Here is a 21,091-nt window from a genome sequence, read left to right as displayed (position 1 = left end):
ACATGCAGCTCTTTAAGAGAGAATAAATTTGCCAAGGACACAGATGAAGTTTAATTGTGAGAGCCACTGAGTTGCTATTATTGGCCATGCACAAACTCACTCCCACCCCACACATACACATATCACTCTACAGCACAGCCTACCTCCCAGAAAAGAGCACATTGAAAGAAAGAAGAAGTGTGTCCCTTCTTCCTGCTCTAGATTGGTAGAGTCCTTCCACTATTGTTGCCATAAACTAATATTATCCAAGCTGGAAGAATAGAGATGGCTACAGGGTTCATCTCCAATATCACAAATCAGAGTAAAGAGGAGTGGATTTGGAGCTGAGAGTAGTAACAATGTTATTCTGGGTAATTACTAGTAAATTCAAGTCTCAGAAAGTATAATACAAATAAATACTTAGGTTTCAACCATCAGACAGTATATTTCCAGGCTATAAAAACCCCCAGCACTTGTGATTAAAATAACTTTTAAAAGTATTTTAATTAGAATAATTTTAAATTGTAAAATATTTAAAAAATCATATTGTTACCTCTGATACACCTTTGTAGGAGCAGAGCATCCTCACATTAAATTCTTAATATTTAGCCAATATATTTTATTTGGAGTTTGCTGGAGCATTGCTCTTTAAAAATAATCTTTGGGGCGCCTGGGTGGCTCGTCGGTTAAGCGTCCGACTTCGGCTCAGGTCGTGATCTCACAGTCTGTGGGTTCGAGCCCCGCATCGGGCTCTGTGCTGACAGCTCAGAGCCTGGAGCCTGCTTCCGATTCTGTGTCTCCCTCTCTCTCTGGCCCTCCTCTGCTCATGTTCTGTCTCTCTCTGTCGCAAAAATAAATAAAAACATTAAAAAATTTAAAAAAAATAATAATCTTTAAGTACTTCAATATATACTGTTTTACTAAAAATAGGTATTTTGTTGATTTCAGGTGTTAGTTTTTAGAAAAGAAAAAATTTTTATACCTATACATTTGACCCTTGAACAACACAGGGCTGAACTGTGTGGGTCCACTTATACACAGATTTTAGGTGGGGACTGCCAAGAGCTTTATTATTTCTATTTGGTCTAATAGACCAGAGGAGGTCTCCAAGGTGGCTGAAAAGCTGTTTAGTAGGTGCAGAGAGAGATTCAGGCAGGAGCCTTGACACTAGAGGGATGCCAGAGGAACCCCTCAAAGGCTGTGGGGCTCCAGAAACTCCTAGTCATACTTGAGGGTGAGCCTTTTAAAGAGATACTTACCAACTCCACTTAGAAGCCAGCCAGCCGGCCTGCGGAGGTTAGTCTGGTGGTCATCATCTTCTTGATGAATTCCACCTCCTCATCTAGGAAGTGGCTTTCCAGGAAGTCACAGAGATGGGAGTCTGCACAGGCAGGACCTAGGGCATGCAGATCCAAAAAGCTTCTTTTGGTTCAGGTTCTTCCCCAGGACTATAGCAGTCTGTAAGAATCCAGGGTTTTATCCTATTCATTTTGGGATGGCTTCTGCAGGTCCTGGAAGAGGGCACGGCCACCACACTGGTTTTGTGTATTCAAGACGCTGGGTGCTGTCTCAATCCTCCTTGGCCGACTTGAGGAAGTGGCCCATGCCCTCCAGAGTCACAACATCCTGGTCAAAATAGAAGCCCAGATAGGGGTAAGTGTAGGAGACCCACAGATGCATGTTGCTCAGGTGGTTGTCATCAGCCTCCACCTCAGTGGAATAATTCTGAGGAATCTGGGAGCTGGTATTTGATGGGTAATAAGGAGCTAAGCTCAAAAAATGGTGTTGGCTTAGACCGGAGGTAGAGGATGCCTGAGAGGATGGTTCTGAAGGTTACCACTGGAAAAGAGGTTGGAGAGGGTTAGAGGCTGAAAGAAGGGACGTACCTGGGTCGGTGCTGTCCAAACACTGTTGAAGCAACAGAGAGATCCGCATGACTCTGTGGTGCACTGCCTATATATGGATGTTTTAATAGTACAGTACTATAGATGTATTCTCTTCCTTATGATTTTCTTAATAACATTTTCTTAATAACATCTAATAACATTAGCTTACTTTACTGTAAGAATAGGCCATATAATATGTATAACATATAAAATATATGTTAATCAACTGTATCATTGGTAAGGCTTCCAGTCAACAGTAGGTTGTTAGTAAAGTTTTGGGAGGAGCCAAAAGCTGTGGGGAGATTTCCAATTGCTCAGGAATTGGGACCCTTAACCCCCACATTGTTTCAGTGCCAAGTGCAATGCTAAATGTACAAATCTCATCAAAATGCAAAGTAGAATTTACTAATTTTGCATTTATAAAAAGCATTTCTGAAATAAAATTTATAGAAGAAGCAGTAAAAAATAGGAAGCAGGTAGGTAAACTTTCTGAAACATTTAACATGCAGCTTATTTTTATAGCAGGTGTACACTATGATCTCTTAATAATAATACTCTTTGAAAAGGCATGGTCTTCAGTGTGCTGACTCCTTTTATAGACTCCTCACACCACAACCTTGAATATTTAAGTAGAGCAGCGGATAACACCTCTGCAGCAGTTGGTAAGGTCTGAACACATGAAAATGCTTTAGAGGATCACTCACTGCAATCTACTGACCTTTTGGAAAAAGCCCAATGTTTGAATGTTTTATGGACAGCACTTACAATAGAAGTTGCTCCTTTAATCTCTAAGACATGTTGTGATGCAGTCTCACCAAATCAGGGCTTTTATTGGACCGGTATAAACATCAGAATCGCCATATTCAAGATGTACTTTTTTAGTCTTCATTGTACAAATTCCCTAAAAAAGCAATCCAGGAAACTGTCATTTAAGAAATGAGCAAAATTGCAGGGTTAAATTAAATCCTACTGTTTTATAATTGACCTGAAATTTAAAATTCTGAATAATGGCTGATCCTGCATTATAATTTCACAAGGGCCTCAAATCTTTTTATCTAGGGTGAAGCACAAACAGTAAAAGATAGCCTTATGGCATATTCTTTATTTGTTTACAAATAATAAGCAACCCAGCACACCACTCATCAGGATCCCTTATGGTGCTTGGCTTAGGATAAAATAAAAGCCTCTGTGTCTATTATGAATACGAATACTGGGAAGCACAGGCACTTGGCAACAAACTTTTCATTATAGGCTGTTTCTGGGTAGAAGTTTCTGGGTAGAAGCTATATTCAATTGTTCATTAAGAGTATTTAAAATCAAATTTATGAATTATAGTAGCATAATATTATAAAATCCCCAAAAAAGCAAATTAAATAATTTTTACCCACAGATGAAGAAAAAATAAGGCAGCCTATAGAACCTATTATTCACAATAGTCAAGATACGGAAACTACCTAAGTGTCCAGCAACAACTAAACAAAGAAAAGTCTATAGAGATTAGACATAGATAGATACAGATAGATATTTTGTATATATAATACAATATTATTCGGCCATAAGAAAAAAAAAGAAGGAAATCCTCCCATTTGTGGCAACATGAATGAACCTGGAGGAGGACGCTATGCTAAGTGAAATAAGCCTGATACAGGAAGAGGAATACTGTATGTTTGATGAATACATTGTAAATAATGCTGCAGTGAACAAAGGGGTACAGATTTCTCTTCATTTCCTTCACCCACAAGTGAAATGGGCTGGGTCATATGATAATTCTAGTTTAGCTTCTTGAGGAGCCTCCATACTGTTTCTTACAAATGACTGCACCAATTTACGTTGCCACCGATAGTGCACAGGGTTCCCTTTTCTCCACACCCTTATCGCTCCTCTTTTTGATAATAGACATCCTAATAATGGTTGGATGATATCACATTGTAGGGTTTTTTTTAAGAATGTAGAGCAATTTTTTTTTCAACGTTTATTTATTTATTTTGGGACAGAGAGAGACAGAGCATGAACGGGGGAGGGGCAGAGAGAGAGGGAGACACAGAATCGGAAACAGGCTCCAGGCTCTGAGCCATCAGCCCAGAGCCTGACGCAGGGCTCGAACTCACGGACCGCGAGATCGTGACCTGGCTGAAGTCGGACGCTTAACCGACTGTGCCACCCAGGTGCCCCAAGAATGTAGAGCAATTTAATACCATTTCAAAAAATAACTCAGATGAATCAGACCAAACTATCATCAAGTTGACATTAAAATGTGTTACTTGTTGGGGCGCCTGGATGGCGCAGTCGGTTAAGCATCCGACTTCAGCCAGGTCACGATCTCGCGGTCCGTGAGTTCGAGCCCCGCGTCAGGCTCTGGGCTGATGGCTCGGAGCCTGGAGCCTGTTTCTGATTCTGTGTCTCCCTCTCTCTCTGCCCCTCCCCCCGTTCATGCTCTGTCTCTCTCTGTCCCCAAAAAATAAATAAAAGTTGAAAAAAAAAAATTAAAAAAAAAAAAAATAAATAAATAAATAAAATAAAATAAAATAAAATGTGTTACTTGACCAGATGTGTCTTTAGAAGATTTCTCTTCTGATAGGCAATTCTGCACCTAATGCAGTGTAATTTGGTATAAACATATGGTGGATATTTTTAAAGACCTATAAAAGGATATTTATGATGACCCATCATAAATAAATAATAATATATATTAATATAAATTAATTCATGGATTGCATTTTTGAGTTTGTACAATGTTCTAGGAAGATCCTACTTTCTCCAGCACATTTTATATCAAACTTGATATTCCTATTGTGTTGCATTTGTCAAAATGAGCTCAGTAGAATCTGTTTCTTTTATATATGTCAAGTTGCATCCATTCAAGCTATGATTTTCCCCAAACCAAAACCAACATGAGAATATGTTAGGCTGATACACTTGCTAATGTGGCTGTAAAATATTTTTAATTTTCCTAAAGTATAGCGTTTAGTTTTAAAATATTAGTCCCTTTACCCATAGTATTTCCATAAGCCTCCTTTTGTAACCCAAAAAATCATCAAAAAGGAAATGGACACTCCCTCCACCCATCCTCTACCAGCTACTATTCCTTTAGACTAGGGGACAGAAAACTCTTTCTGTAAAGGGCTAGCTAGATAGGACATATTTTCTCCTTTGCAGGCAATACAAGCCCTGTTGCATCTATTCAAGTCTACTGTTGTAGTGCAAAAAACAAACGAAAACAATCATAGACAAGAGTAAGTGAATGAATGTGGCTGCATATGACCCACCTTGCATTAGAGTATCAGAATTGAATCTGCTCCTACTAAATCCATAGCAAGATATAACTTAGGGCCTAAAATGAAGGTAAAATCTTTTTCTTTCAGAAAAAGGAAAAGCATCATATAATTCCTTCTTTGGAAAAGCATCATGTAATGCCTGGAAAATATCATCTACTTTATTTTTTTTTTAATTTTTTTAACGTTTTTATTTATTTTTGAGACAGAAAGAGACAGAGCATGAATGGGGGAGGGTCAGAGAGAGAGGGAGACACAGAATCTGAAACAGGCTCCAGGCTCTGAGCTGTCAGCACAGAGCCCAAAGCGGGGCTCAAACTCACGGACCGCGAGATCATGACCTGAGCCAAAGCCGGCCGCTTAACCAACTGAGCCACCCAGGTGCCCTGAATATCATCTACTTTAAATATGCCTTTCATTCTTTCCTTACCCGGAAACATTTATTAAGAAAGGGTTATCTGTGGTCCAGTACATGAAAAACATCTTTGGGGGGGTATATATTACTTAAATAGAAAGTGATACTATGTCTACGATTATAAGAACTCCCGCTTCCAAATAATAATGACTCTTGGGCAATAAGCAAGCACCTGTAGCATACCTCCAACATACCAAATGTGAAAGGACAAGAAGTTCTCCCTGGAAGTGATGGCAGCAACTGAAAGTTGTATTTTCATATCTAGTATAGGGATGAAATAAATCATCCAATATTTTTCTTTGTACCAAGTAAGGTGGTTGGTGAAGACTCAAAAAATGGATTATCAGGTGAGCTTTCTGTACAGGCAACTGGATAGAATGCATAGAACCATTTCAGCCATTTTTTTTTTTCTGCTGGGGTGCTGCAGAACTCAACTGTTCATGGAATCTTCTTTTGACTATTAGTGCTGACATTTCCCAGAAGATGAGCATTTAGTGCTTTTGCCAACTTGTGATTTGTAGATGCCAGTCCTGCTGTGATGTGAGGTTGTGTACTAGGGTAGTAGGTTTGCTCTCTTCCCCACTGCATGGAGACTAAGAGCTCCCCCAATAATTTATGGGTAACTGTCATTTCCTGACAAAACTGTTCCCGTTCAGTCAGGATATCTTGAATAGCACTCTGCGCCTTGTGGTTTTGACGCTGTAAATGTGGTCAGGAGTTGGTTAACTCATCTGCCATAATCCTGCTTGTGAGGAATTTACTTTGTCTTATATCACACTATATTGACATACGTTCTAACTGTTCAGAAAGTTGACCTGTGTTTTGAGCTATGGCTTTATTTTCTAAAATAAGCTGATTTTCCTCTGGCTAGACATTCAAAGTAATACTGAAGATCATCCCCAACAGAAGCCACTAGCAACTTTTTAAACTCACAACTGACCTCTGTCTATACCCTGAACTGGTTTTAAAGACCTTCTTTGTCCTGTAGTAACCTACTTTAAGAGTTCTTGAGCTTTTCCAATATATTACTTACCTCTGATAGTTCTTTTTTGGGTTCTGCAACTCTCTGACTGACCAAGTAATTCTTCTTTACAATGACCCAGAGACTTAGCCTTTGCATTTTTTGTTGGGGATATCATGGGTTATAGAAGCTTTGGGCACTAATATTCTTACAGCATCGACTTCCACTGCTTTTTCAGTGAGAATCTTCCTTACCTGAAGAAGTCCTGGACTCTCTGATGGAATGGCTTTCTTTCGTGGATTCTGAAGGATGTGATGTTTCATGGGTTGGACTCCAGAGGTAAGTCCAACAGATTTAGATGGCTCCTCAGTTTCTGTTCTATCTCCTGCTCCTCAGACTGAGGTTGAAGTAAGGGTGACTTTGGTTTCTAAACTTTTGAGAGTAGCTATTTTTTAACCAATGAAAATGTTCCTCAAGACTTCTACTGAAAAACTGCCAAGGTTCTTACTCTTCTGATTTCAGGGGGTTTCACTTTACAGATTGTTGGGCTCTGCGTCACAGGGTTAACTGCTCCACATAGTCCTTTTCCATTCTGTAGCTGACCTGCCCAGGCCTGCCTGATATTCAGCTTCTCACTCACTCACTCACTTACTGTAGTTTGGATTTGAATTTCCCTGATGATTAGTGATGTTGAGCATGCACCTGCTAGCCACTTGTATGTCTTCTTTGGAAAAATGTCCATTTAGGTTCTTTGCCCATTTTTTTAATTGGACTACTTGTGTTTTTTATATTGAGTTGTATTAGTTCCTTATATTTCTTATATATTAACCCCTTATCAGATATATGTCTTGTAAATATTTCCCCCATTCTGTATGTTGGTTTTCCTTTTTTTTCCTTCTAAGAAAAATATTTTAATTATTCTATTACTAATACTTTATTATAGCTATTATTCAAGCAAAGCATTTATTTTGAAATTAAATAAATCATGCTTTTCAAAGTACAAAAGAATACTCTTCTATCTGTGAAATGTGTTTACAGAAAAGTAGGTCATTAGGTCCTTCATTGTATAAAGAAGCTTTTACTTTTTCTCTGCTCTGGAAACAAACCTCCAAAGCATTGGTAGGTAGAATAGTGTCCTTATGTAGAAATCATATTTAATGTTGACTGAATTAAATAAGAAATATTTATCATATACTTACATATGTCTTAACAGATATCATGGAAAATTCGAAAGTGTAACAAGTAACCTTCCTGCAAAGAGTTTACAATCTCAAGTGGGAATGAATACTTAATTTCATTATTTGGATAATACTTTGGTTTTTCATTTCATTTGTCATTTCTTTTACTATGCAGGAGCACTTAAGTTCCATATAATTAGTTCCACTTGTTTGTTTTTGCTCTTGTTTCTTAAGCTTTGACTGTCCTACCCATAAAATCATTGCCAAGACCAATGTCAAGGAGTTTTTCCTTTTTTTTTCTTCTAGGAGCTTTATGGTTTGAGATTTTACATTTAATCTTTAACCCATTTGAGTTACTTCTTGTGATTGGTGTTTGATAAAAGTCCACTTTCATTTTTTTACATGTGAATATCCAGTTTTCCCAGCAGCATTTACTGAAGAGAATCTTTTTTATCTATTGAGTATTCTTGGCTCCCTTGTCAAATATTAGTTGGGCACATATGTATGGGCTTATTTCTAGGCCAGACAGGGCCACTAGCTTGGCCCTGTAGTTGGACAGAGCAACTGGCTAGGGCCTCTGCTCCACCTCCTTTCAGAGGAGGATTGTAGTCAGCGAAGATCTGAGTGCCAGGTGTATAAGCCTCACTCCTCTGTTTCTATCTGATCTCCAGTGGTCAAGCCCTACAGATTCCCTTAGTGATTCCTATAAGGTGACACTTCAGTAGACCTCCTGGGAAGTGCCTCAAAATGCTGAAGGAGCTGGATGTTCCCCTTGGGCTCTTTTTTCCACTGGAGAAACCTAGGTTCAGGGGGTCAATCTCAGCGCAATGCTGTGCTGTTCTTGGGGGGGATGGAATGTATTAAGAGGGTAGCCACTACTCTTACTCTTGTGGTCCTTTTTGGTCTTTGTGGTCCAAGAGGGTGATTCAGCCTCACCCCCAGGTTCTAGGATTTTCACAATGGTGTCTTATCTATGGATAATTACCAGTTGATCTTCTTGTGAGGGAGACCAAAGTTGAGAATGACATGTCAACATCTTGATGATCTCACTCCTATGATGACATTTTTATTAACAAAATTTGAGCTGTGATAACATCTTAAATTGGAATACCCACATTAAGTTACAACTTATTTAATAGCACTCCACTTCATAATGTACATTCTAGTTTGTGAGCTATCTTCAAAAGCAATTTCATATTTTCAGTTAGGATACCTACAAACAAATGTAATTCTCCTGAGAAATGCAGCTGCCTCCTCTCTCTGTCTCTCTCTCTCTCATGCTGCATACACGTGCTCATGCTTCTCTGCCTTCCTTCTGTCCCTGTGCATTTCTCACCTTTTTAGTGATCTTACCATATGAGATAATTATCTATTTACAAAAGTCAGAACTATTTTCACAGATGAACATCTAATCTGTTTTTTAAAAACCTCTATGGGGGAAAAAAAAGGTTTTCAGTATCCAATTTTACACTTCAAATGGTTTTTGCTAGCAACTTTTCCTCTTAATAAGCTAAAATAAATGTTGATTCTGATTTGTGACAGATGGTTCATCTCTAAGAACCCATAACAGTGATTTCAATGTTTTTAAAAAAACTTGCAAAAATCGGTACCACAAGAAATTCATCCAGACCTATATTCCACAATCTTCTTCTAAATTGATGTATAAGTACATATTCGTATTTGAATGAAGCAAAAATGACTTTGATCTTATAAATAAGACTCACAAGAGGTTTCTCTGCCAGAGATTATGTCTCTCTCTGCATATAATTTGAATTGCTCCTGAATGTAATTCAAGACTGGTTCATGATATTTTATTAAGTAGCTAGACGTTTTGTGGCTATTAAAAATCAGCATATTCCTTTTGGATTACTCTTTAAGTTGTTATTAAATGAAAAGAATAGCCTTTAAGGTGTTATGTTAATCCTTTTTAAAAAGAACGCTTAATGTTTTCTACAATGTGAATATTGCTGGTTATCGCTGATTAGCATTGTAGCTCACCAGCATCTCATTTGGTTTTCATCAACTCCAATTCTAAAAAGGGTCTTATGGGGAAAAGTTGAATAAAGAGGCAGTGGTTTGCAGTAAATAGCTGGAAATAGGAGTTGGTTCTGTTCGCTCAACCTGTTACTCATTAGAAGGAGATTAGGGATAGAGAACCAAAGAGAAAGTGAAGAATGTGTCAAAGAGGTGAAAAACGAAGGTTAATTTTTTGACCCTAAAAATAAGTTCTCAACTGGAAATTAAATTTACCTCACATAAATCATTTGGTTTGGGGGCAGGGGGGCAGGCTGTATGTTTATTTTCTCTAAGCAGAGTCACCTTAAAGCTCTCAGCACTTCTCTGTCACATGGAGTGATCCACATCTAACTCAAGAACTGGCTGACAGTTGAAAGAACAGTGTCCTCAGCATGAAAATCAGGAGGAAACAGGGGAACCTGGGTGGCTCAGTTGACTAAGCATCCAACTCTTGATTTTGGCCCAGGTCATGATCTTGTGGTTCATGAGTTCATGCCCCGCATTGAGCTCTGTAATGACAGTATGGAGTCTGCTTAGGATTCTCTCTCACCTCTCTCTCTGCTCCTACACTGCTTTCTCTCTCTCTCTCTCTCTCTCTCTCTCTCTCTCTCTCTCTCTCTCTTTCAAAATAAATACATAAACTTAAAACAATGAAAATCATAAGGAAAGTGTTAGGACTCTAAATATGCCATCATGTTTTATATGTGTTGTGTCATTGGAATAAGAGAAAGGAACAAAGAGTTTGGTATCTAAAATTTTCACTCGGTTCTTTAAAATTTCTCTTGCCCAACAAAATATAGGTCTGGAATATAGTGTGGCAAAAATAACTTGCTGATTATTTCATGTACTCTCTTATACTTCCCAGCCCTTTTGCAGTTGGGGGCGGAGGGGGTGGGGGCGGGGTGGGTGGGGTGGGTGGGATGTGACTAGTTCCAGCCAGTGGAATTACACATGTATGTCTTTTTCAGAGCAAAATGCTTAATTGCCAGTGAAAGATTTTATGGAGCCTTCTTTGCCTTTCACCTGGATGAGGAAAACCATGTGTTCTAGATGGTTCATGTGTAAGGTAGTAGGGGCCTCTGTCAGCCAAAATCCCTGAGTGACTGTGAATCCAAGGCACTACCCAACCTCAGCTTTGCACTGGATCTGTTTTGTGAACAAGAGGAAAATATTGTCAGGTTAAGCCACTGAGATTTTGGGGCTAATTCATTACTTCTGTATATTACAACAAAACTTCAAGAATAATGAAAGAACTGCAAATAAAAGGGAGTTGTTTTTCCTACCTGCCCCTCCCCTATAGGAACACAGTTTAGAAAGAACAGCCAGTCTGACGTCATTATGCTTGCATTACATATGAGCAAAATGTTGGTGATGAAGGTCAGAAATATCACCAAAGACATATACATATGTATACACTTTCACATCTACACATATAAACATTTTTTGAACATACCCTAAGTATGTTATTTAACATAGAGCAGTTGAAACCAGAATATATCACATTTTCAAGTCTCTTTTTCTGAGTGAATGAAGGTCTTATCCACTAATGTGTAACTGTCCTTGAAGACATTATGTTTAGGTGTCTATCTCCAACATCATTTGACAGATGTGATTAATTAAGAGATGTCTAGAACTGTTATTAAAATCAAAATTCACAGGTAAACATCCAGAGAAGGTTTTCCAGATGGTCTTTGGGGAGTGTAACATAAATTCTTCATGAAAAAAATTTGCTCTAACATCAATCATCTATTCCTGACTAATAAGTGCATCCTTTCCCTTGTCTCAATTGTTCTATTAATAATTTGCTGCCATGTCCCTAAATTCTCTTAGTAGATGTTATTTCTTCAATGTTGATATGATTTATGATTGCAAAAGGCAGTTTATAATATTCTGTAACTAGTGGATTAAAACACCTGTTACATTTTGGGTGATGCAAAACTCCTAATGCATACATCAGAAGAATAAATGGATGACTATAGGAACATAAGAATAATAGATCTAAAAATGCTGGTACTCTGAAAACAAAATCCTTGTTCTAATATACAGTGCAAACTATACAGTACCACAGTTGGCTAGTACAGAAGATATCATCTGAAATTATCTGAGTCAAACATAATCATAACTCTCCCTAGACTTTGGTGATTTGGTAGCTCTTAAAGGCAAGTTTTCTACTATGTGGAGAAAAAAAAAAAAACGTCTTCAGTAAGATAAAGACAAACAAATGCAATAGAAATAAAGTTTTAGTTGTACAAGATAAGTACATTCTAGAGATCCCCTGTACAATATTGTGCCTATTGGATATTGAAAATGTGCTTTCCTATGAAGGCTTTTAAAAAACAGATTAGATGTTCACCTGTGAAAATAGTTCTGACTTTTGCAAATAGTTAACAACTTGTGTTATACATTTAAAAATCTGTTGAGAGGGGCGCCTGGGTGGCGCAGTCGGTTAAGCATCCAACTTCAGCCAGGTCACGATCTCGCGGTCCGTGAGTTCGAGCCCCGCGTCGGGCTCTGGGCTGATGGCTCAGAGCCTGGAGCCTGTTTCCGATTCTGTGTCTCCCTCTCTCTCTGCCCCTCCCCCGTTCATGCTCTGTCTCTGTCCCAAAAATAAATAAACGTTGAAAAAATAAATAAATAAATAAAAAATAAAAATCTGTTGAGAGAGTAATCTCATGTTAAGTGTTCTTCCCATGGTTAAATTAAAATTTTGAAAAGCTAATATACCTAAAGAAACTGAGCTGAGCCTTTAAGGAAACTTTGAGTTCTTTGTTCCATTATTACTGAGGCCTGCGTGTATCCTTGTTCTTGGATTCCAGTATCCCTGTGCAACTCAGATTTTAACTGGATCACCTGCCCCTTAAGAGCTAGCTAATGGACTTGAACCCCAATCCACGATTTGTGGATAATTCAGAAAACTTACCCAGATTTCTGTTAATCCCTAGGTATTGGGAGGTGGGGGATGGAATGTGGAAGTGGCTTACATTTTCATGGTCATTTTTGGCTTTTGCTGAATTAATTCTCTTAATATTTTTCTGATTGATGATGATCTTCTCTGGTTTGTATGAGTCCTGTCATGGAATTCAGCCTCAGTCTCGTTCTGTAATTCTGTAAAACAGTAAACTTCAAAACAACAGCACAACCACAGCGTTTTCTGCCTCTCAAACACAGCATTTGTAGGCATGACAGATTCTACTGAAGATTTGAAGAAGCCAGAACAGGATTTACAATAAAAGGTGGAAACAATGAACTTTTAGTATTACATTTTTGAACACCCCATTCCAGGATTTTCCCCAGTAGCCCTGTTTCCCCATTTGGAATTCCAGCTTATCATTATCATATGGATTCCTTTCTTCCTCTATCCTATCTTCCTCTTCTCAGCATCTTCAGGAGCACTACAAATTATTGTCAGAGCATGGCTTTGAAATTCAACTCAAAGCCCAGATTTGCATATTCAAGTCCTTCCAAGGATTCAATAGAAAAGAAATTAACTTCACAATGCCCACCCTGCTTACACAGCAGTTTAGTTGGCAATTTCCCTATCACTTCTATAATAAATTTGTCTTTTTGTTTGTGCTAAGTCAAACTTAAGAGTCTGAAACTCGCAAATCAATGCATAATGTACTGGCAACAACCAATGTGGATTAGTAAAATGTCTTATACAATATTTCGGCAAAGCTTTTTACTTTCATGTATGCATTGTTCCCCTGAAGAGGAAGGCCAATGTGGACTGTCTTATACAATAATTTTATTAAATATCTTTACCTTCAGATATATAGGGCACTTCCAGCCAGGGTTATACATGTAGTCAAGCAGAGCTCTTTGGAGACACACTTTAATTAACAAGTATAATAAATGTTGAAGTAGATAGAAGTGACATAATTAAATTGTGTGTTTCTAGATGGCTTTAAAAGAGTTAGATTTTCTCCAATATTATTCACTAACTACTCCTTTTGTGGGTAAGTCTATTTTTCATGGAGAATAAAAAAGTAAAGTCCAAACAATCCAAACTCAAACTACCACATTCCCTGAGCTGTTAGTAGTCTAGATAGGAAACACATATTCTAGATGTCTGTTAGTATTTCTCCATTGGACTTCCTCAAATAAGTAATATATTTCTAATTTGAACATCTCCAAAATCTCTATTGTATTTTTTTAAATACCCAAATGGTTAGTTAATTAATATCTCCTATGTAAGATGTGTTAGCAGTACTCAATCCTTTCATTTCAAACTCTGCAGTCTCACTGAAATTAAGAATTAGGGGCGCCTGGGTGGCGCAGTCGGTTAAGCGTCCGACTTCAGCCAGGTCACGATCTCGCGGTCCGTGAGTTCGAGCCCCGCGTCGGGCTCTGGGCTGATGGCTCAGAGCCTGGAGCCTGTTTCCGATTCTGTGTCTCCCTCTCTCTCTGCCCCTCCCCCGTTCATGCTCTGTCTCTCTCTGTCCCAAAAATAAATAAACGTTGAAAAAAAAATAATCTTTAAAAAAAAAAAAAGAATTAAATACATGAAGAGAGGTAAACAGAGACCAAGGCACACACTTGAAATCAAGGTAATGACCTAATCAGCACAAATGAGTGCATTTCCCCTTGAGGCCCTTTCTCTTCAGTTTAACACCGCCAGGTATCTGCCATCTGTGTCCACCTTTCCTTTCCCTTGGAGAAGTGAAGAGCTTCTCCAGCAAGGGCAACATTTGAAGCTTCCAATTCTTGGATTTATTGTTACAATTAGAAACAGACTCAGAAATCAGAGTACAGAAGCAGATATTGTATGAGACATCTGGCACACACCGTGATGTGGCCTGCAGATCCCCCTTAAAAGACCCACTGCCCAGCTGTGAGGCAGGTGGTTAGCTGCGGACCTTCAGCTCTTAGCGTCTTCAATGTCTGCCTTAGCTTCTGATGTAATATTTTTACATTGGCTGTCAGCCAAAGACTGATTAAATCTAGGTAAAGGACAGGACTGCACCCAATCAGTTTTCCTCCGACATATCTTTACTCCTGAGTGCCCTACCAGGCTGGCAGAGACATTCCTAGTTCTTCATGGTATTACCCTCCAATAAAATTTTTGTCCCAGCATCTGATGTCCAGATCACTCAGTGGTCACAGCTGGTACCAGGAATGGTGTGAGAAGGCAGGCAGTAAAATGGGGTCTGAGACTGTCACTCATTCCTCAGCTGGCAATGTAGATTCCACCCTGAGTGGCGAGTGGAGCATGGACAGACTTTGGCACAAGGGAGTATTCCAGTTGTTAAAACCTTTACCTGTTGCCATGTGGCAATGTGTCCAGGGAGGGCTATACCTTAGTGTTGAGGATTTAGGCATTTGAACTATACGGGGAGTTAATAAATGTAAAGATAATGGAATTAAATAATTTTTACTAAGTTCATCACTGCCCTAAAAGTGGATAATGAAGAGCTCAGAGAAATTAACAAATAACTGAAAGCTAAGTGTAAGAGCAGGAGAGTCTATCTGGTAGCTAAAAAGCATCCTTCCACTCATGCAGCTGGCAAGCAGAAAAAGATGAAAATCAAGGTCAGTCTTCAACAGTCAGAGTTATTGAGCTTCAAAGATGGTTGAATGTTCTATATAGCACGAGTTCTCATACTTATGTCAGATCTTAGGATTCTGTCACATGGTGTAGGAACAGCTAAGTAGGTACCCCTGAAGATTTTGAGTCCCCACCATTCTGAGTGTACAGAATGGTCCCCACCCTTCCATATTAAGAACTAGCTCTCCCCCCACATGGAAAGTTAATACAGAGATTTCTTCCATACAAGGCAACAGTTGCCCTCTCAGTTTTCCTGACCTCTACTCCTGACCAACAGACTTATAGTAAGTGTTAAGACACAATGTTGCAACTGAGGAAGTGCTGGCACCAATGAGGGAGGAAACAGACTGTATCCCAAAGGAGCTAATGATAGGTAGCAGGTGTGTACCCAGGGGCCAGGGAAGAACTTGTGGCACTGAACAAAGCAGGTGCTCCATCAAAGGGCTGGACCATAAGTCTGGATCAGGAAGAGTTCATTGACTTGGAGATGGGACTTAATATTCCAGTGAAAAGCCAGGGGATGGTACGAATTTGCTGTTAGGATTTCTAGCAGAAACCAGAAAACAGTCACCCAGGGTGAGTGAGGTTGAAATGTTTGAATTGCTGTGGCAGACAATAGAGTAGGAGATTAAAAACTCAGTGATTTAGGTCTGCTGGAACAGTTATGTTAATGAGACCATAAGACCGAAGAGAAAACGGTGTTCTTTGAGAAGGCCTAGAGAACACACTATTTACCAAGACCATAAGGAATGTGCTGGTATGAGCATCATTAGCATCATAAGATGTTCAGTGGTAATTCTTTGTAGGCGAGGGCTGATGATAGAGGCTGTCGTAGAAATGAGCTTGCTGATAGCAATAGGACCCTGATGCAGTAAAGGTCGAGTGTGTGACTTAAGTGCCAGAAGGCAAAGGATTACAACTATTGTAATACACAATAATATCAGAGTGGCATCCAGGAGTACTAACCAGTAAAGAGTTATAGAGATGGTTAATAGAACATGGCCTCCCCAAGAACCAATGCTCAGCTCTCAGTATGGCACTAGTCCTTGAGGGATCAACAACCGCTTGGCAGAAAGATGGCTACATTGGGTCCTTTCTGTTCTAGAAAGGGCAATAGTTTGTTAACACAGGCATAGATAACTATTCTGGTGATAGGTTTGGCTTTTCTGCCTGCAGGGCATCAATCAAAACCACTACTCTGGAGTTTACTGAATGCCTGATCCCACACAAGATGGGCGTCTAACCAGAATGAGGACAGGTGTGATCCTTTAAGGTCTTGCTTTTAATATTTGTTAGGTAGAACTGAGCTGTGGTCAGTATAGGCTGACTGTTCTGAGGCAAGACTCTTCTGCATACTATTCGCAATGCCCTATGAATCGTGACATTTTGTATGTGGCCTTTGAGAATAGGCGCTCTTCCCAGCCCCATCTGAGCACCAAGCAGAGTTACCTCTATTCTTTCAGTATTGTTCTTTCCCTGGCCCTGGGAAGTTCCTTCATACACTGGTGCTGATCTGTACTCAGCTGAACATTCTTGAGGGGCTTTCTGAAGATCTCTGGAATTCTCTGCTCAGCTTTCTCCTCTCTCGTATTCTGTCCTGCAAATGATAGCCACTCTGGCCTCCCCACACTGTCTGCTCCATCTTCTTAAATGGAGTCGGGGCGCCTGGGTGGGGCAGTCGGTTAAGCGTCCGACTTCAGCCAGGTCACGATCTCGCGGTCTGTGAGTTCGAGCCCTGCGTCGGGCTCTGGGCTGATGGCTCAGAGCCTGGAGCCTGTTTCCGATTCTGTGTCTCCCTCTCTGTCTGCCCCTCCCCCGTTCATGCTCTGTCTCTCTCTGTCCCAAAAATAAATAAACGTTGAAAAAAAATTAAAAAAAAAAAAGTGGAGTCAGCCAGCTTTTGCCTGGGTTCTCCAGCTTGAAAACTCAAGGCAGTATGCTGAGATAATTATATGACTTATCTGTTGCTTGTTTTTCAAGGATTATTGTCCTTTATTGGAAACTATTGTGTATGTATACATACATACATGTTTACATTTATTACTCCCATTTTATATTTCCTTTGTTAGTTTGTTATTTCAGGGAGTAGTAGAAACCCAGTCCATCTTGGTCAGAAGCAGATGTCTTCTCACATTTAAATATTCTGTAAGTATGAATTACCAATTAAATTGGTAGTCTTAAATATTTTCTGTTATCCGTTTGTTAGAGTAACTCTCTAAAGATCACTTCCTGATAATATTATCAGCTGTTCTGCCTTTTACTTTAAGATGAAAAGTGAAAACATTAAATCTCTCTAGGTACGCATCAAGAGATATTTTCACTACCCCTTATATTCAAGCTGTCCTCTTTAAATATTAAATATATTTTTATATTTTACTGCCCACAGCACATGCTACCTTAGGAAGGGTTACTTATAGAATTATTTTTAGTAGGTCTACTTTATTCAAAAGAGAGGAAAGGCATTTCCCCAAGGAATATTTATAAATATGTTCTCTAAGCAAGGGCAGTAATAATTCCAAAGCTTCTGGCTCAGTGTGTAAATCAAATATGAAAATCCATAAGAACTTTTGAGACCTTTTGCTGTGGGCCTTAATTCAAGCTTTTCAATAAAGCTGGATTTAACCAACTAGCACTTAGGTTTAATTCAATTAAACAAGTGTATATTGAGGATCATTTTGTGCAAAGTCCCAAAGTACCATGAGGAGGAGCGGACAGAGCCAGTCCTGTAAGTGCTGACATGATTACCGTAGGGACATATTCTTTAGGTAAACTTCTATACAAATCAACAACAGGAAATGCCATTAGTGGTGGTGCCAATAAACTCTCACCAAGGATCCAATGAGCTCTCATGAAGAAATGTAAAATTTGAAACATGCCTTACAGAGTTTCCACTGGAAATAATAGGACAAGGCTGTTGAGAGAGTGGGATCAAAATTAGTAAAGACACAAATGAAAAATTAAGCACATATTTAATAAATTCAGATTGGCTAGGGTGAGCCATGCATGTGTACATGCATGAGAGTAAACTGAAAAACTGGGAGCTGGATCCTCTTTGTTGAAGGCCTTTGTTCACAAGCAGAGAAGTTTCTGCCTGATGACAATAAGGTGCTTCTGAAAGGTTTTGAACTTGAGAATAACTGTCAGCAAAATAAATAATATGCAATGATGTACATAAAATAATGAATTAGGGAATTGGGGCATTAAAAGGATATAGAAGAGATAATCAGAAAACAGAAAAATTAGAACAAAGCAAAAATGTTTTACAGAATATTTTTAATAATATGCTGCTTTCTAAAATGTTTTATGTATTTTGAGAGAAAGGGAGGGTGGCAGGGGGAGTGGGGAGGAAAGAGGGAGAGAACGAATCCCAAGCAGTCTCCACACTGTCAGTGCAGAGCCCAACATGGGACTTGATCCCATGAGCTGTGAGATCATGACCTGAGCTGAAATCAAGAGTTCCAAGCTCAACTGACTGAGTCACCTAAGTGCACCCATAACATGATGCTTTTAAAAGATAAATAAAATTCTGAAGTGGAAGAAACAACATCAGCCCAGAAAGGAGATTCAAAGGAAGAGTAAGAGTGGAAACTCATCTCTAAAAATTCTTCATTATAGAAAGTGGAGGTGAATTTTTAGAAAAGAAAATATAAATGCCTAACAAATTTGAAAAATGCTCAATTTCAGAAATAAATTAAAACAATAAATTCCACTTTCACTTTTAAAATTATCAAATGTCAAAAAATGGCAAGATCTAAAATGGTTAAAGATGCCCTTAGGCACTACATACCATGAGGCTTAAATTGTTTAAATCCTTGTCCTCGTAATTTCCCCTTCAATGACTCTATCCTAATGAGATAGAAATTCAGAAAATAAGTTTTGTGCAAAGACAGTAAACACATTATTGCTTGCATTCTTAAAGCAGTAAAAATAATTTTAGTTGCTCAAGCAAAGGAAAATAATACTTTGAACCACGAAGGAGGTCATGTTTAACCCTTACGCCTACACATCAGGAAGTTATCTACCCAGCCCCATCCATCTAACCATATTTCAGTAAATTATAATCTATACCACTCTTATATTATCATGGAAGGGCATTCCTTTCCCACAAGACTACATGATAGGAAACATAATGACTTCCTGACACCACAGATCACAGCACAAACACATGTATAAGAAATACAGAAGGGAAAATGATGTAAAAAAGAAATGAATATAAAATTACAATTTTAAGGAATTTTTTTTAGAAAACCCTGCAACTTAAGACCTACTAATGTTATTTAGACATTCTTCTTCTTTAAAAAACGATGGGAACATAAAAGTAAATTAAATATGATCTTCACCTTCAAAGAGCACACTGCCTAGTGAAAGCACAAAAAAGTATCTGTGAAGATATAATTGAATAGGTCAACCTCATTGGACTCTACTCAAATGGTCTCTGATCTACAAAATATCAAAAAACATTTTAAGCAACTTTAAATGAATAATTTTCATATGCTATTAAAAAAATCAGTTACTTATAGCTTAGAACTAAAATTAGTACATAACTAAACTTTATTGCTAGTTACATTGCTAGTTTATTGTGTGTGGGGGGGGGGAACTTATTTACAAGTGATTTTAAGTCTAGTTCTCAATATAAATTGGTAAAGAAAAAATTATTTTTTTCTTTTAGAATACTATTTTTCTTTAGAATACAACAGATGGAATTTTGAATTTATTCAAGATTTACAGTATCCTATTTGTAGGATCCCTATGAGCATATCTATAATTGAAATTGCAATCTTAAGAAATATGTTTTAGAGGAGGTGTTTTAATTTATTGGCAGGCTAATAATGTTTAAAAAGGTGGACTAATTTGCTTTTCCCTGTCACAGATAGACTGTTTTAAAAAGCAGAATTTGCTGATAGACTTATTGCTAATATTTTAGTTGATACCAAAACAAGTTTATAAAGTTAAATTACTATTGCTGGAATAACTGAATGTTGAGATACCTACTACATACAACATCATAAAATTGAAGTGCTTATATTATAAAAGTTTAATACCAACGTTTTGTAGATAAACTATACCATAAAGAGCTAACCAGTTCTTGAATCTCTTTGTGTTTCTGAACCCATATATTAAACAGTAAAAATACTGTTATGTTATCTAGGTTAGTGTAAAAAAATTAATTAATATTGAGAGTTGAATTTACTATTTGAAACATCATTCTGATTAACATTCCATACCTAATACTGTCTATACTAGCACAAACAAATAAACAGAAAATTATATATATAAGACTATGGAAACTTTAAAACACTGCTCCTTAATTATGGATCTAAAACTAGAAGTGTTTTTAAGACAGGATTTTAGTTCGAAATCTGCTTTCAAGCCAGGAGATAGTAAATGACTGTTTCAAAGCCACAAAGTTAGGAAGTGCACAAGAAGAATCAAGATTGTTTCTTTATTCCTAGTACAGTATTATTTCCACAACATCATCATATCTCCCAGAATTAAGAAGGAACTTAATTTTAGTTTCTTTCATTAACTGAACATTTTTCATTGTTAAGCTAGATATTTAAAAAATTATCTAGAAGGAAATGATAATGTTAATACCTTATTACTACTTATTACTCTTGTAATTTCTTATGTTATAAAAATACATCTCTTGTCTAAAAAACTTAAAAAGCAGTGTTTTAAGCAATTTTAAATGTAAAAAGACACATGTGATGATACATTATGTGTATATAATATGTACATATTATATGTATTTAAATATATGTATATATATTTAAAGATAACACATTGGGGGTATCCGGGTAGCTCAGTTGATTAAATGTCTGACTCTTGATTTTGGCTC

The 21,091-nt window shown here is 38.0% G+C and overlaps 2 pseudogenes; both read right to left on the bottom strand.

The window, feature by feature from the left end:
* Positions 1 to 1,197: 1,197 nt before the first annotated feature.
* Positions 1,198 to 1,914, bottom strand: LOC123607278 (annotated as a pseudogene).
* Positions 1,915 to 2,676: 762 nt separating this feature from the next.
* Positions 2,677 to 21,091, bottom strand: part of LOC123607277 — an 88,930-nt pseudogene continuing 70,515 nt past the window's right edge.

Source organism: Leopardus geoffroyi, chromosome A2, assembly GCF_018350155.1.
Source record: "Leopardus geoffroyi isolate Oge1 chromosome A2, O.geoffroyi_Oge1_pat1.0, whole genome shotgun sequence".
Taxonomy (NCBI): Eukaryota; Metazoa; Chordata; class Mammalia; order Carnivora; family Felidae; genus Leopardus; species Leopardus geoffroyi.
Note: the sequence above shows the minus strand (reverse complement) of the source record. Positions and strands in the feature narration are given on the sequence as shown.